The sequence below is a fragment of the Mus musculus genome, chromosome 5, assembly GCF_000001635.26.
Source record: "Mus musculus strain C57BL/6J chromosome 5, GRCm38.p6 C57BL/6J".
Lineage (NCBI taxonomy): Eukaryota > Metazoa > Chordata > Mammalia > Rodentia > Muridae > Mus > Mus musculus.
This window is the reverse complement of record NC_000071.6, coordinates 90,374,982-90,392,162: the sequence shown is the minus strand read 5'-3', so window position 1 is coordinate 90,392,162 and position 17,181 is coordinate 90,374,982.

Genomic DNA, 17,181 nt, shown 5'->3' with positions numbered 1-17,181 from the left:
TATATTATAAAATCTAATCAATAGTAGCATTAGATATGCTTTTTATATTATTTTATTTTGGTTTTTTGTTGTTGTTGTTGTTGTTGTTGTTCGTTTGTTTGGTTTGGTTTGGTTTGGTTTTGGTTTTGGTTTTTTGAGACTGGGTTTCTCTGTGTAGCCCTGGCTGCCCTGGATTTTACTCTGTAGACCAGGCTGGACTCGAACTCAGAAATCTGCCTGCCTCTGCCTCCCAAGTGCTGGGATTACAGGCGAAAGCCACCACTGCCCGACTTTATATTATTTTATGTTAGTAAATATATTTTAAGATGGTAATCCTCAATATGTTTTTAATGTAATATTATTATAATCCCTCCCTCGCTCCCGTCCCTCCCTCAAACCCCTCCCAGGATCCCCACAACTCTCAGTGATAGCTTCATTTTCTTTATTATTACGTATCCACATGAATAGATGTGTATATGTGAATGTTTAATTATGTATAAATACAACCTGCTGAGTTCATTCTTACTGTCTGTGTGCATTTGGTTTCAGGGCTGGTTACTCTACCTTGGACAAACAAAAGGACTCGTCTCTGTAAGAAGTTAATTCTCCTATCAGAGGCATCACATGCCTGTAGTTCTTTGTCTAGAAGTAGGGTCCTGTGACATTTTCCCTTTCACATGTTAACATGCCTATTGATGTTGCCATTGTCCTGGTCGTGTGTGTGTGTGTGTGTGTGTGTGTGTGTGTGTGTGTATATATTTTTTTTCTTAATGTTAATTATGCATCCTATGATTCTCATATTTCCCTTACAAACAGCAGCACAGCAGGATTTCCAAAAGTTCTTCCACCAAAGTTCATTTAACCATTTTTTTTATCACTAGACATTCATATTTTCCCCTTGACATTCTATAAAATCATAATCCACATCATATTACTTTTTTAGTGTTTTCACAAGAATAGATTCCTATAATTGTTAGATTATCAGAAGAGAGCCTAACAGTGGTGGCGCACGCCTTTAGTCCCAGCACTAGGGAGGCAGAGGCAGGCAGATCTCAGAGTTCAAGGCTAGCCTGTTTCACAGAGTAAGTTCCAGGACAGCCAAGGCTTCTCAAAGAAAATGTGTCTCAAAAATCCAAAAACAAATCAAACTAAAACAAGACTAAAAGAAAACATCGTATATAACTTTTTATATGTGTTGCCTAATAACATCACAAATAGTTTGAACAATATATTTGTCAACAGCAAATACAATTCCAATGTCATTCCATCACTGGCCACTTTAATTTTAATGCATCTATAATATAATATATTAATATATTTATATAAGAGTAAAATTCTTATTCAATAATATACTTTTAATTATTACTGAAACAATATTTTTAATTTTAATATTACATGATTATTTTTTATTAATTGATCATATTGCATCATCTGTTCAGTTTATTGGAGCAAATTTATTAAGCTTAGTACTTAGACTAACATTCCCCAATTCCTTTAATTCAAATATTCAGATGTGCCCTTATATTTTGTAAGCCACTTTAAGCTTGCTTCCTTGGATGTGAGTATTTCTGAAGGTTTGGTTTGTCAAATGGTGAAATAATTATGTTCAGCTGGCTTGCAAGTTGCAGCAGTCACTCCTGGCAATGACTTAGTTCCTCCTGCCTCACATGTCACACAGCCTTCTTCCAGGTACTGAGCTGCTCTGAAAGCTTAAATCCAAATCTTTCACTGTGAATCTCGGTTCAAGTTCATGTGCAAAACCCTTGCCCGTTTCCCCTCATCTCAGTAGCTCCAGAAAGCTGTTGCTATCTTTTTGAAATGTTTTTCACGGGGCTTGCTAGAGCGGTTTGTTTTGATTGGAGTCTTCCTGTGCTTCTCTTTTGAAGATATTATATTTTATTTCCAGTCACTTGAGTTCCTTCACGTGTTTATTTGTCTCTTAGTATCTAAGATCGTTCCCACACTAACACTTAGAGGTACTGAAATATGCTACAGATGATACTAAAAGAATAGGAAATTCTCTGGATTACCAGTATCAGCGGTCAAGGAAAGTGGGAGGAGAGGGGGAGGAAGAGAGAACGAGCGAGAGAGGACATAACTTTTGTAATTTTTTTTACAACAGATACATGGAACATAAATTGTACGTCTTACGGGGTAATGGCTGTTTTCATTTCCAACGTTCTTGCTGCCATTCTTAATAATGAATTCTATAATGAGTTCAGATCGACCTTAAGCACTCTGTAATTAGAGGTATAAGTTTTGTATCATCGTCCCAATCCGTGTGTGCCTAGATTCTGTGAACAGGAACGTACACAGTCGGAGTCACGTTGCCCAGAGCTACAAAGAGAGCCTTTCAGCTATGTGAGAGCAAGCCTTGGCCTGTTAGTTTTAACTTTTCTATGTCATTGGAACGCCTATGCTTGCTGTCTCTCTGTGGCCACAATAAGCAGTAGCAGAGTTCCTGCGCACAGAAAATAGCATCCGGGGGGTGAGGGGGACCCACGAGGAACAGAAAGATTCTGGAAGAAAACCCTGGCTGGGTACAACTCAAGCTGTAAGCGGGCACTATTGTTTCAACTTTCTGTCCGCAGTAGGATGAGGAAGAACCGGAGTTGGGAGATAGGAGGGAGAGAAAGTACTGGAAGGTTTTGCATAGCTGCACTTGAGTGTCATAATGGTCTTGGTCTTGTGACCCCTCTTGTTCACTCAATATGGTCAAGTCACTCTGGAGGACAGTGAAATTTTTTTCATTTTAAACTTTACCACCTTCAACAAACAAGCTTGTAGGTCATTTCTCACACTTTACTGACTAATGAGATAGTTTTCTTGTTATAGCAGTGGAACCAATAGGAATTATGCAAAGTTATTATCATGATTACTTTTGTGTTTGCTATGAATTCTAAATATTTTTCAAAGCAGAATATGTCAAAATATATTGAGAGTTTCAATAACACACAATTTCCTCCTAAATAGTTCATAGAAACTGAGAAGTTTTGAAAATACCTTATTTGTCAGTACTTGGGAGGTTAGAGCAAGAGAATCATGAGTTTGTACCCAAACTTGACTATTTAGCGAGGTCTTGTCTCAAAGTCAAACCAAAACAAAAGATCTATTATAGATATAAACACATAAAATCGTAATACTCAGTTCTTTAATTCATCTGAAAATATATACTTTATGCTTTTTTAATATATATATATTCTTCCATTTAAAAATCACAAAAAACATTAAATTTTATGCATTAAGAGATCCTGTCTCAAAAATAAAATAAATGTTATGCATTAAACTATCGAATTTTTTCAAGTACTTAATGAATCATGGCCTTTATTTGGATATAGGTTTGTTGTGTGTCCCTCAAAACTTGAATCCAGATTTGATTCCTATTATGAGGGGGTTTGTTTTGGGTTTTTTTGGTTGGTTATTTGATGCAGGGTTTCTCTGTATAGCCCTGGTTGTCCTAGAACTCACTCTGTAGACCAGGCTGGCCTTGAACTCACAGATCTGCCTGCCTCTGCCTCCTGAATGAAAAGGACCATGCCCGACCTATTCTCATGTATTAAAAGAATAGAAACAAATGAGATAGGGTGAGTTCAGGGTGCTATGGCCCTTGGAGTTCTCAGAGTCTGAACCACCAACCAAAGAACACATGCTGGGCAGGACCTCGGCCTCCCTGCTCATATGTAGCAGATGGGCAGCTTATTCTTCATGTGGGTCCCAAATAACTGGAGCAGGAGCTATTCCCAAAGCTGTTGCCTGTACACGGGATATGTTCTTCTAGCTGGGCTGCCTTGTCTGGCCTCAGTGGGAGAGGATGTGCCTAACCTCACAGAGATTTTAAGTGCCAGGATGGGAGGTCCCACCTTCTCAGAGAAGAAAGGAAAGGGGGTGGGGGAGGATTGGGGAAGGGTTTGACAGGAAGGAGAGCAGCAAGTGGAACACAAAGTGAATAAGTAAAAAATAAATTAAATTGAGACGGGGGGTGGGGTGGGGTGAGGGTGGGGGGAAGAAACAATCCAACAATGGTTTCTGGAAGTGACAGGTTTACTTCCCCTTTTTGTGTCCAAAGTACCTGAGAGAACAGCTCTTCGGAGGAAAGGTTCATTTTGGATCACTGCTTTAAAGGGTTCCATGCGTGCTCAGCTGGACAGAACCTTACTGTGGCAGAAGGGTATGGCGGAAGAGCTTCTTCACCTTGTGTTGGACACACAGAGAGCATGAGGGAGATAGCAGAAACAGGAAACTCCCAATGTTGTGTTCTCCAGCGATCTACATCCTAAAGTGTGGGGAGGAGGGCATGTCTCATACAACCCATATCAGGTGGTAAGAATTATGAGAAGTCAGCATCCTGTGAACCCACGGTTGGATCCTGTCTATGCCTTGTCTATGCAGAATACCATCTGTGCTTTGGTATTCTGTCAACAAGAGTGCCATCAAAATACAAACCCTAAGGCTTCCACTTGCAAACTCATGAGCCAAAATAGACCTGCTTCCTTCACAGTCCCCCCAATTCCATGTGGGTTACTGGCATCAGAGGGTGTAATTGCATCTCCATTATGTCATCCCCTTTCTACTGTTCTAACTTTTGATTGAAGGTTGATACTGAAAGCAATGTTTAGACATTCTGCAAACTCTTACGCAGCTAATATTGAACTGATGTTTTCTACATCACCATTTCTCATTGTTTCCAGTTTCTCAAGACCACAGAATCTTCTCCTGTAGAATTTTCCTACTTGATTCTCAACAATCTGCAGTGTTCTCCTAGTTGGCTTGTACTTCAGTCATCCACATGTTATCTGTTGAATGAAAAGATGGCACAAGTTCCAGAATCAAACAAACCAGCTTAAAATAGGCATCCTACCATTGACCATGAGGTTCCTTAACTCTCTATTTGCCCTTGTTTCCTTATCTGTCAAAAGGAGGAAATCTAGTGTCATATGTGTGTTGTAAAGGCTCAAAGAGGCAGCTCAGTGGCAAGAGGGAAGATTAGAGGCCACATCTGTGAAATTGGAAGGATATGGCAAACTCACAAAAACAAATGTTGTATGTTGCCTCCTACATGCAGACACTAGAATAAACATACACGAATACTGTGTGTGTGTGTGTGTGTGTGTGTGTGTGTGTGTGTGTGTGTGTAACATGAAAGTTAGAAAGAAGAAAGGAATAGAAGAGAGACAGAGAACAGAACAGGATGGTGAGGGTAACTTGTCAAAGTATCTATTGTAGTTGAATGAAAACGTCATTAGGAAATCCATTTCTTCATACAAATGATATAAGCTAATGATATTTTAAGTACCATGAAAGCAAGATGAGCAAGATAACTCAAGTCTGTGATCCCAGCAATCTGAAAGGCTGAGGCCAGGCAATTGATATGAATTTTGGGCTATGCTGGGCTTCATAGTAAGAACTTTTCTCAAAAAACAAAGCAAGCAAACAAACAAACAAAAATCAGACAAACAAAAAGATCGCCAACATCAAACAAAGTACCACCTAAAAGTGGAAGGAAGTGGTTGGAGAGATGGCTCAGTGATTAAGAGCACTGACTGCTCTTCCAGAGGTCCTGAGTTCAATTTGAAGCAACCACATGGTGGCTCACAAGCACTTCTTTCTTTCTTTCTTTCTTTCTTTCTTTCTTTCTTTCTTTCTTTCTTTCTTTCTTTCTCTCTCTCTCTCTCTCTCTCTCTCTCTCTCTCTCTCTCTCTCTCTCTCTCTCCCTCCCTCCCTCCCTCCCTCCCTCCCTCCTTTCTTTCTCTCTCTCTCCCTCCCTCCCTCCCTCCCTCCCTCCCTCCCTCCCTCCCTCCCTCCTTTCTTTCTGAAACCAAATGCACACAGACAGTAAGAATGAACTCAGCAGGTTGTATTTATACATAATTAAACATTCACATATACACATCTATTCATGTGGATACGTAATAATAAAGAAAATGAAGCTATCACTGAGAGTTGTGGGGATCCTGGGAGGGGTTTGAGGGAGGAAAGGGAGCGAGGGAGGGATTATGATAATATTACATTAAAACATATTGAAGATTACCATCTTAAAATATATTTATTAATATAAAATAATATAAAGTCGGGCAGTGGTGGCTTTCGCCTTTAATCCCAGCACTTGGGAGGCAGAGGCAGGCAGATTTCTGAGTTCGAGTCCAGCCTGGTCTACAGAGTGAAATCCAGGGCAGCCAGGGCTACACAGACAAACCCAGTCTCAAAAAACCAAAACCAAAACCAAACCAAACCAAACCCTTTCGGTTTTTTTGTTTGTTTGTTTCTGTTTTTTGAGACATGGTTTCTCTACATAGCCCTGGCTGTCCTAGAACTCACTTTGTAGACCAGGCTGGCCTCAAACTCAGAAATCTGCCTGCCTCTGTCTCCTGAGTGCTGGGAATAAGGGCGCCACCATGCCCAGCCTTTCTTTCTTTTTTTATTAGATATTTTCTTTATTTACATTTCAAATGTTATTCCTTTTCCTAGTTTCCCCTCTGAAAATCCCCTATCCTCTCCCCTCTCCCACTGCTCCCCAATCCACCCACTCCTGCTTCCTGTCCCTGGGGCATAGAACCTTCCCAAAGCCAAGGGCCTCTCCTCCCATTGATGGCCTACTAGGCCATCCTCTGCTACATATGCAACTAGAGACACAAGTTCTGGAGGGTAATGGTTAGTTCATATTGTTGTTCCTCCTATAGAGTTACAGACACCGTTAGCTCCTTGAGTACTTTCTCTAGCTCCTCCATTGAGGACCCTGTGCTCTGTCCAATGGATGACGGTAAGCACACACTTCTGTATTTGCCAGGCACTGGCAGAGCCTCTCAGGAAACAGGTATATCAGGCTCCTGTCAAAAAAAATCTTGTTGGCATCTGCAATAGTGTCTGGGTTTGGTGGTTGTTTATGGGATGGATCCCAAGGTGGGGCAGTCTCTGGATGGTCATTCCTTTAGTCTCTGCTCCACACTTTGTCTCTGTAACACCTTCCATGGGTATCCTGTTTCCCCTTCTAAGAAGGATCGAAGTATCCACACTTTGGTTTTCCTTCTTGAGTTTTATATGTTTTGTAAATTGTATCTTGGGTATTCTGAGCTTCTGGGCTAATATCCACTTATCAGTGAGTGCATATCATGTGTGTTCTTTTGTGGTTTGGTTACCTTACTCAAGATAATATCCTCCAGACCCATCCATTTGTCTAATAATTTCATGAATTCATTGTTTTTAATAGCTGTGTAGTACTCCATTGTGTAAATGTACCACATTTTCTGTATCCATTTCTCTGTTGAGGGACATTTGGGTTCCTTCCAGCCTCTGGCTATTATAAATAAGGCTGCTATGAACATAGTGGAGCATGTGTCCCTATTACAAGTTGGAACATCTTCTGGGTATATGCCCAGGAGTGGTACTGCTGGATCTTCTGGTAGTACTATGTGCAGTTTTCTGAGGAACAGCCAAACTGATTTCCAGAGTGGTTGTACCAGCTCGCAATCCCACCAGCAATGGAGGAATGTTCCTCTTTCTCCACATCCTTGCCAGCATCTGCTGTCACCTGAGTTTTTGATCTTAGCCATTCTGACTGGTGTGAGGTGGAATCTCAAGGGTTGTCTTGATTTGCATTTCCCTGATGATTAAGGAGGTTGAACATTTTTTTTAGGTGCTTCTCAGCCATTCCTCAGTTAAGAATTCTTTGTTTACCTCTGTACCCCATTTTAATAGGGTTATTTGGTTTTCTGGAGGGGTTTATTTTATTGTATTTGGGTTTGTTGTTGTTGTTTGTTTGTTTGTTTGTAGAGACAGGATCTTACTGTGTATCTCTGGCTGTTCTGGAGCTCACTTACATAGACACTCCAACCACTCACTCTAGGCCCTGTTCTATTTTTGGGAAAGGGGATTGGATCTTCTATTCTGATCTTTTGCTTGGTATGTTGCCTTATGTGTCAGAATCATTCTGTTTTTGTCACTATGGCTCTGTAGAATACTTTGAGATTGGGTATTGCGATCCAGTGTTTTTTTTTCTGCTTAGGATTGTGTTAGCTATTTAGAGTTTCTGTGTTTCCATGTGAGTTTTGAAATTTGTTTCTAACTCTGTGAAAAAAAAATAAATGGCATTAGGACTTTAATGGGATTTCACTGAATCTGTAGTTAGCTTTTAGCTTATTTCATTATATTAATTCTGCCTATCCATGAACAAAGGAGAGCTTCTTACCTTCTAGTGTCTTCATTAATTTTTCTTTCAACATCTTAAAGTTTTCTGTGTAAAGAACTTTCACCTCCTTGGTTAAGTTTATTTCTAGGTATTTTTTTTATAACTAATGTGAGAGAGATTTTCTTCCTTCATTTTCTTAGAAAGAAAATGGTCACAGTTATAGAGTTGATAAGTCATATGTCTTAGTCATCAATCTTACAGGGAAATTAGCTGTATAGTAAAAGTTTTATGTACCCTTTTTTCAAATCAGAAAATATAGACACAATTCCCATTGGTTTTCTTTATGCATAGTACACCACTATCTTTGATACAAGCCAGATCCTGGAGGAGATCCAAAATGACTCAAAGCAGGTATGGACATCCCTGGATACAAAGTTTCTACCGTTTGTATAGCTGCCACCACCTGGCACCACACAAGTCTCCAATGTTGATACACAGTGAGTAAGCAAGCCTTCTACTAGAAGATCAGCTGATTTCAGTATCTAGCCACAAGTCCTTAAAATGTTTTTCCTGTACCTTTCACCAGTACTTGCCTTGTTTGACAAAGTATTTCCCACTCACCACTTCTTATCATTTTCTTGCATTTCCTTTTTGCAGATCAATAGACATGTCCTCTGTCTTCCAGACTTAAGTAAGGAGCTAAGAATGGCAGCCAAGTCTTACAGAGATATCTCCAGTAGGGGGCCACCTTCCCAGGGCCACAGTGGGTAGAGAGTAAAACTACATGCAACAGTCTCCGGATCACCTTTAGAAACATGTCTGAGCTTGTCCTCTGTTCTCTTACTTTAACTGTAAGCACTCTCTCCCTTGAAGACACAACCTTCCCTCAGCCCCTTTTAAGGGCAGAACTGTGGACAGGTAAGAAAGAAGGTTTTCTCTGATGACTTTCATTTTCTTAGCAAAGCTTGAGAGGTGAGCATTTTTATAAAGTGACTGGCTAGTTGAAGCATCCATAATTTGAGCAGTATTATAGTCTATCTCTAACCAATCAGTAAGCCTTATTAACTCACTTCTACATTTTACTTGAATTCCACCACTGCTACTGACCTCCCTGCTTAGGTAATGGTCTAAGACAGCATAGTATCTTTCTTGGATCTACCAAGTTAGCCTCCAGCTAGTAGACATGTGTCCTTTGGGCTACTTCCACAGAGGCAACTAACATCTTCAAAGCACAGATCATAGCATGCTCTGAAATACATCTCCTTCCCAGTGTACCTTTCTTTGAATAAAGATAGAAATCCTTACAATACCACTCTATGACTGTCCTTTTAATTCATTTTATGGTGTGTGTGTGTGTGTGTGTGTGTGTGTGTGTGTGTGTGTGTATGTTCTGCATGCATACTTGTGCCCCTGGAAGTCAGAAGGATAGCAGATCCCTTGGAGTGGTAGTTATAGGGGGTTGTAAGCCACATGACATTAGCCCTGGGATCTGAACTGTGATCTTCTGGCAGAGCAGTAAACACTCCAACTGGTGAGCCATTCTTCTAGGCCCTCTGATTAGCCTTTGCTTGCTTCTTAGACCCACCTGGCAACATGATCTCCATAGTTCTCTGAAGTAGTGAGAATAACAACCTCTTTTCATTCTTTGGCACTGGCATGATTTAAGCTTTAGGCACATCAGGGCCCAGGCCTGATTTTGTTCACTGTTGTATCAAGTTCTAGTCCCATAATTAGTACATACATGGTAGGTTCTCAATAAGTGTCTCTTGAATACCTGAAAAATTTAGCTCACTACTCTTGAAGATGAAGAAGATGATTCAGACTCTGTGATTCCACTCACAGCAGCTACCCAGTGCTCAGGACTGTTCCTTAATCTATACAATAATGAGTTGCTTGATTTGTAAAACAGAAACTCTTCACTTTGAGGATAGATATAGATATAGATATAGATATCCTAGATTTATTGTAATAGCTCTAGCTCTTCACTAGGAATCCAGTGCCTTTGCAACCTACTCTGAATACTGAAGAGAAGCAAAAAACAAACAACAACAACAACAACAAAAAAACCCCAAGAATCAATCAAACAAACAAAAACAGTGAGCAGTGATCTGGACTTTGCCATTGCATCTATGAGAATGGTATTAATAAAGTAAAACTATATGAATAACTACTGATGAGAATCTTCATGTACGGCCCACTGATTTTGAGAGAGTCAGTGTGGCTCCTGACCAGAGGTGGGTGCTGCCTCCTTGCAGAATCGTAAAAATAAAGTGCTTTGGAGTGAGAGTGACCATTGGTACATTTTTTGAGCAAGCCAAGAATCAAAAACAGGAAACCAAATACTGCCAAGTCTAGTGAAAAGGACAAGAGCACAGCTATAGATCTGGAGTGGAGCCAGAGGCAGACTCCAGATGTCTGCAGGCTCAGTGAGTGCGAACATGGAAGGAGGAGGCCCATGAATAGTAATCCTTACGAGAAGACCATAGCAGTCAAGTGCCTGGGTGACGTGCCAGGTCTTGCTAACTTACAGCACACAATTGGAACACAAACTCCCCTTTCTGATTTCCTTTCTCATATATATTTTCTGGATATGAGAAAAATTATATTTGCATTTTTGTTTTCCCATTATATACCCCCAGTTCCTTTAGACCACTCCAACTCCTCTTATATTAATATATATTCCTGTCTAGACTCTGGATATTAGGAGAAAAGTGGGATTTGCCTTTCTGGGTTTGGCTTGTTTTGCCTAGCACAGTTATCTCTAGTTCTAGACATTTTCCTAGAAATGACATCATTCTATCTTTGCTTAGAGCTGAATAAACTTCCACTGTGTATCCATCCATCTCTTGAAAGACATCTAGGCTCATTTCTTACCTTAGCTATTGTGACTAGAGTAAAAATAAATATGTAAGAGTGTAAAAGGAGAGAGAGAGAGAGAGAGAGAAGAGAAGAGAAGAGAAGAGAAGAGAAGAGAAGAGAAGAGAAGAGAAGAGAAGAGAAGAGAAGAGAAGAGAGACGGAGGGGGGAAATGAGATGAGAGAGAGAATGTGTGTGTGTGTGTGTGTGTGTGAGAGAGAGAGAGAGAGAGAGAGAGAGAGAGAGAGAGAGAGAGAATGAGAAAGAGAGAAAGAGAGAGAGAAATTGAGAGAGATTGAGAGACTCTTTCCAAAGAGAATGTAAGAATGTCCAGGGGAAACCCTGGAAAATCTAATCGTGTTCTCTAACCGGTTCCCTAGAATCAGACCTACATAGTCACTACTGACTTCTGTGTAATATGGACAGCTTCAGGCTGTCTGGCCCCTCACTTGTAGAGCATTAAGTGCTCTAGATTGATTATGGTCTTTCCTTATTGTCTGCTTGCATGGACTCAGCTCATGACTTGCCATTGTCTCCTGGTCTTTTCTCCAACCTCCAACACTGACTCTTCACATCGACAACATTTCAACCACTTGACCTTTATACATTTTCTTCAGTCAATCACTTGTCCCTAACTTGTGCTTCATTTTTCTTCTAAAAGTTTCAGATTAATCTACCCGATTAATTACATCTGGATCTGGTAAACTTCATTGCCTGGTATGCTGCCTAACTTGTCCCAAACCTTCCGATAGTAGCAAAAATGGGAACTATATTTATTTAAATACACTCATTATCTGCAAACTTAGCTAACATTTTCTATTTGTCAGCTTGGATTTCACTAAATTCATCTTAAGTTTCTAGAGGAGTGGATTGGTTCTATATCCATTCTTTAGTCCTTATGACTATTTTATATAAGTGAATTGTAAATGAAGTATGTATAAATATCAACATTTAATTTCAGATGAAGTCTTCATAGAATGTTACATGCAACTAGATCCCATTCAAATAAATTAACTAAATTCCTATATTATCTTCACAAACATATTCTTTCAAAATGACATTTTAGGGGTTGGTTTGGTTTGGTTTGGTTTTGGTAATATGTGTTGGATTTTTTATGCACAGAAATTTTACAACTTGCAGGAGCCTCAGAAATTATTCAGTATATTATAGCATCTCAATGTCAGTGTTGATTTTAAAGGTTAAGGGCAAGCATAAAATCATCATGCTATGTTTTGAATACTGTGTGTGCTTGTCTAGAGAAGTTTCATGTCTTGAGCTGCTCCCTGGCCTTAAAGAATACTGGGAGGTATGATTTTAAAAGGTGAGACACAGTGAGAGATTTGTGGGTTAACCCAAAGTCCTTGGAAACACTTGTGACAGCCCAGAGCTCCCATGGCTTCCAGTTCTGTGATGTGATTTCTTGTTACCATACATGTCCCTAGTACAACCCAATCAGCTGTGATGTGTTATCGCCAACAGGGCTGTCATTATAGGTTAAACTGCCTGGAGCGTGGAGTTGTCTGGTCTCAAAATCTGTGAGCCATAAACCTCTTTCCTTTCAAAAGTTAGCCTCTGCTAGGCTTTTCATTACAGTAAGGAAATCTAACTAATATATACAACTTACTGGGGGAAGCTTAGGATGGCTTCCCTGAAAAAACGATACTCAGGCAAACTCTGGAGACCAGAGTTAAGTAACTGTGTGGAAGGGAGGTAGAGATGAAGTGCCTGTTGAGTCTGGACAAATGGAAGTTGGCTGGTTTGCCTGAGATTAGGAAAAGGTGGCTTGAGATAAACAAGAGGTGGCAAGATTTGATAACTTCCTTAAGAAGTGTGGACTCTAGCCTAAGCACAGTGAGAAACATTTTCTGAGAAGCATAATATGGGCTGGAGAGAGGGCTCAGCCATTAAAGGTTAGGCTTGCAACCAGAAATATAAGATGTGTCCACATTAAAAACTCAATTTGGACTTTGATTTCTCGTCAAAGCAAGTGATGAAGAACTGGAATTGTTGATCCTCCTAAGACAACTAGGGGAAAACAGATTCACAGAACAATGGCTTTCAGGACAAGGGGTATCAGACAATGAAGGTCAGTGACGTCCACCCGAAGAAAGCCAAACAAATGAGTCACACTGCACCATAATGCTAACAAAGTGTCTAGAAAATTCTCTCTAGACTCTAGGGAATAGAAATTGGGAGTGAGAAGAGACTGGGACTCTAGGCAAGTTAGGACGGCTAGAGTTATTGGGAAAGCACCGTAGAGAAGAGTCTCCAAGATCCCAAGAGAATTTCTTGAATGTTCAGGTAAATACCAGTCATTTGTGTAAGGACAGTACCCGCATGCAGGAGGGAAGGCTCATGACCAGAGCAAACAACCTTTGTAGGACACGTGAGGGCTGTCTGAATGCCTGCTCTCTGCAGTCAGAGGTGAACGCCTCTTCAGAAGATGACAAGGCAACAGAGACATCTTGCCTCAGTGTTATGCTTCACCCCAGAACAAATATTGGTTTGGTTCTTATAATATTGCTTAACAGCAAAATATCATCGAAAGAGTGATAAGAAGAAAATTGTATGTTAATCAAAGGGAAAAGGTGTTGATATAAAGAAAAAAAGATGAGAATCGGTTTCTTATCAGGAGCAATGTGAGCTACAGGACATAATAATTACATACTAAAAGTACTAAAATAATCCCCCAACAACTTGGAGTACTTTAATCACTGAAAATAGTCCTCAAAAGCCAAAATGAATGAGGACTTTAGACATTCTTTAAAAGGTGGAACAAATTCACCACCAGCAGATGCACACTAAAAGAAATGGTGGAGGAAGTCTCTTAGCAAAATTAACAATGATTAATATTTTATTAATAATACTTTAATAACTAATAAATATTAATAATAACAATGCTAAATGGATTCAAAAATTTATATAAAGAAATGGAAACCAGAATGATATAAAGAAATGTGAGCAGAAATGGCCACCAGAAGGATGAACAAAAAGAGGTCTTTATTCAGCCATCCTTAAAAAGCAATGATGATAACTAACTTTTTTGAGGCAGTATCTTTGGGGGGATGAAGAGAGGTGAATAAATGTGTGTCTCTCTCTTTGTCTCTGTGTGTGTGCAAGCGTGTACTTACCATAGAGTTCAGTAGGTAAATAGGGTATTTGCACCAAGCCTGAAAACCTGAGTTTAATCCCAAGACTCACACAGTAGATAGAGAGAACTGAATTCTGCAAGTTGTCCTCTGACCTCTACACACAAGCCACAGCACGCACACACACAAAATAAATAGATAAATAGGTAAATTCAGTTTTAAAACATAATGAAATTGTTATTCTAAAAGACAGGTCAGAAAGAGAAAGGGGAAAATACATGAATCAAACAAACAAGAACGTATCATAGTATTAAGCCAAATTACTAATGATTGCATTAAATGGCAATGGTGTAATTGCTGTCATTTGAAATCCTCAAAATACAAAAAAAAAAAAAAAAAAAAAAAACAATATAAAAGACAAAGATTTGGGCTGCAGAGATAGCTCACTGGCTAAGTACATGTTCTAGTCTTCCAGAAGCTGTGAGTTCCCAGCACACACATCAGGTAGCTCACAACTGCTCCGGGGGATATGATGTCTCTGGCCTTTGAGCACACCCACGCTCTTGTACTCACACTCACACACTCACACACACAAACACATAGCCACCACTAAGTCTTTAATAAAAACCCATAGAGAGTTAATAGATACAAATGTTAAAGAAAAAAAGAGTAATAGGAACCAAAAGAAAGTTAGGATAGTACGTTACAATAAAATAATCCCTCTTTCAAGGTAAATGATAGTACCAGAGATGAGGGACTTCTGCTAGAGAAACTCCTTGGAAGACAATAATTATACAAGACTACTATAAAAGAAAGAGTAATGAAATAGTTCTTTAGTTATTCAAGAATTTGAACCTATAAAAATTTCCCACAAAAACTATAGGTCCATAAGGATTCACTGATAAATTCAACACAACAATAAAGCAAGAGACAACACCAGTTTTATACCAGCTTTCTAAAAATAGGTGAGACAGACAGAAGCTTTTTGTTTCCTGCTTTGAGGACAGAATTGGTACCCAAATCAACCAATGATCTAAGAAAACTACAGACCAATAAATCTCATAAACACACCTGCATGGTTTCCTAACAAAATTCTAAATTGTAATGATAATATACAAAATGATGATACACCATGATTAAAAGGTATCTTAGGAGTACACACTTAATATAATACCCAATAATCAATCAATGCAATTTATCAAACTTAGAAAGAAAAGAAAGAAAAATAAGATCATCTCGATAAATACAGAAAGGGTATTTTAGGATACAAAAGTTGTGTCAGATAGAAGCTCTTGGAAAACCAGTAACACGAGGTGACATCCTCATTTTTAGGAATGTCACCTTCTGCAGCTCACTTTCAGATATGATTATTCTGAATCTGAAGATGGGAGAGTTGCTTTTAGAATTATTTTAAAAGAAACTCCTTAAATCTCTCTCCATCTGAACAGATTCACAGATTAAATTTAAAATATGGAGTTTGTTGTGATCTTTATTTAAACACTTCCCTCCCTCTTGTTTCCTCCCTCCCTTCCTTCCCCTCCCCCCTCTCCCTCCCCTTCTCCTTTCCCCTCTAGTACAGCTAAAAGCATGTAGTTCAGCCCAGAAATCTGCATGCTCTGTCTTCACTGTGGCTATGTGTTTTGCCCAAACCCTATACTCAGTCGCCTTCTTTTATCTTGACTGCTACAGTGCTTGCTCACTTATATAAAGATTGGTGATCACCCACTGATGTCACAAGGATTTCCATTTCTGTGAATACACTGAGATCAGATAACTAACCACAACTCCCAGTTTTAATTCTATGTATTTGTTCATCACATACGTGTGTGTTTGTGCATCATATCTTAGGGATAGGTCAGAGCACCACTTCTAGGAATCTATTCTCTCTGCCCACCCTTTGAGTTGGAGAGTAGGACGGTGCCGGGAAATGCAGATCCTCTCCAAAGCATGTCCTTTAGATATTCTACTTCCATTGCTAGAGAAACAGTCAGAAAACTTCCAGTCAAACCTCATTCTAAGGTCCTCTGCCTTTTACATGCCACGTAATTTTGCTGAAAGGTGATCATGCTATACTGAGTCAAGGGAACTGTAGACGTGCAGAGGGAGGAGATACATTCTACAGTCTTGTGACCGAGTCCTTCGCTGTTAGTAAGCCTGGGAACAGACACCGTGAGCTCTCAATGCTTTATCCTAAATAACCCCTGGGCAGATAGTTCTTTCCCTCTGTTTTACTTTGAGGAAATCTCAACAAGTTAGGTCATTTCTCCCGAGGGCAGGTCCTGAAGCCAGAAAGCTCCGACAACAGGAAGAAGGATTTTCTCTGCTATTCAGCACGAGAATTTGCTAGTGTTTAGAGTGGGAAATTTGGACCCTCTCCCCAGACATATTAAGATCTGAATCCCCCGACTTGCCCATGCTGTGTCTCCAGCAAGCTCACGGGTTGCCGCTGAGATTTTCCTAACCAAGCGCTGCGTCCCACAGATGTCTCCACTGTTACAGTTCTCTAGGTCTACCAGTCTGTCTCACGGATCTTGGAGCTATAGTTCTCCCTGTGAACTCATACCATCTAAAAATTGTTTTGTTTGGCCAGGCCTTTTCCTTGTTACCAGCGTGGTGTGGCATCTTCTAAACTTCCTACGTGCTACAGAAACCCTGTCTGACTTCTTAAACTTCCGTTATGTATGACGATGCAGATACTCGGTTGTATTTCATTTTCTTGGTTAAAATGTATACTGTAAATACTTGCATATGTGGGGTTCCAGGTGATATCGGCCAGTTTCTTGTGTGAATTTCAAAGGATGAACTCTTCCCTTAAGACTCCCTGGATTCTGGGGCCACAGAGATGGTTCATATTCTAATCTGTTCTGAGTCTGCACCCTGAAAACGTTTCTCTTGACAGTCAGTCAAAAGTTACAAAATTCAGGAACAACACACACATCCCTGGACAGGAGTCTATGCAATACCCACTTTAAGTCTTGCAAAGAAAAGGCATTGCTAAACCAGCATAAAATGGAATATAAATAACTGAAGGTAGCTCGTTTGCACACTGAGCAAGATTTCAACACGTATTAATTGGTTGCTCATTACTCTGGGGTATTTTTCTTTTCATTCTGGTTATCCACTAATCTCTAAGTT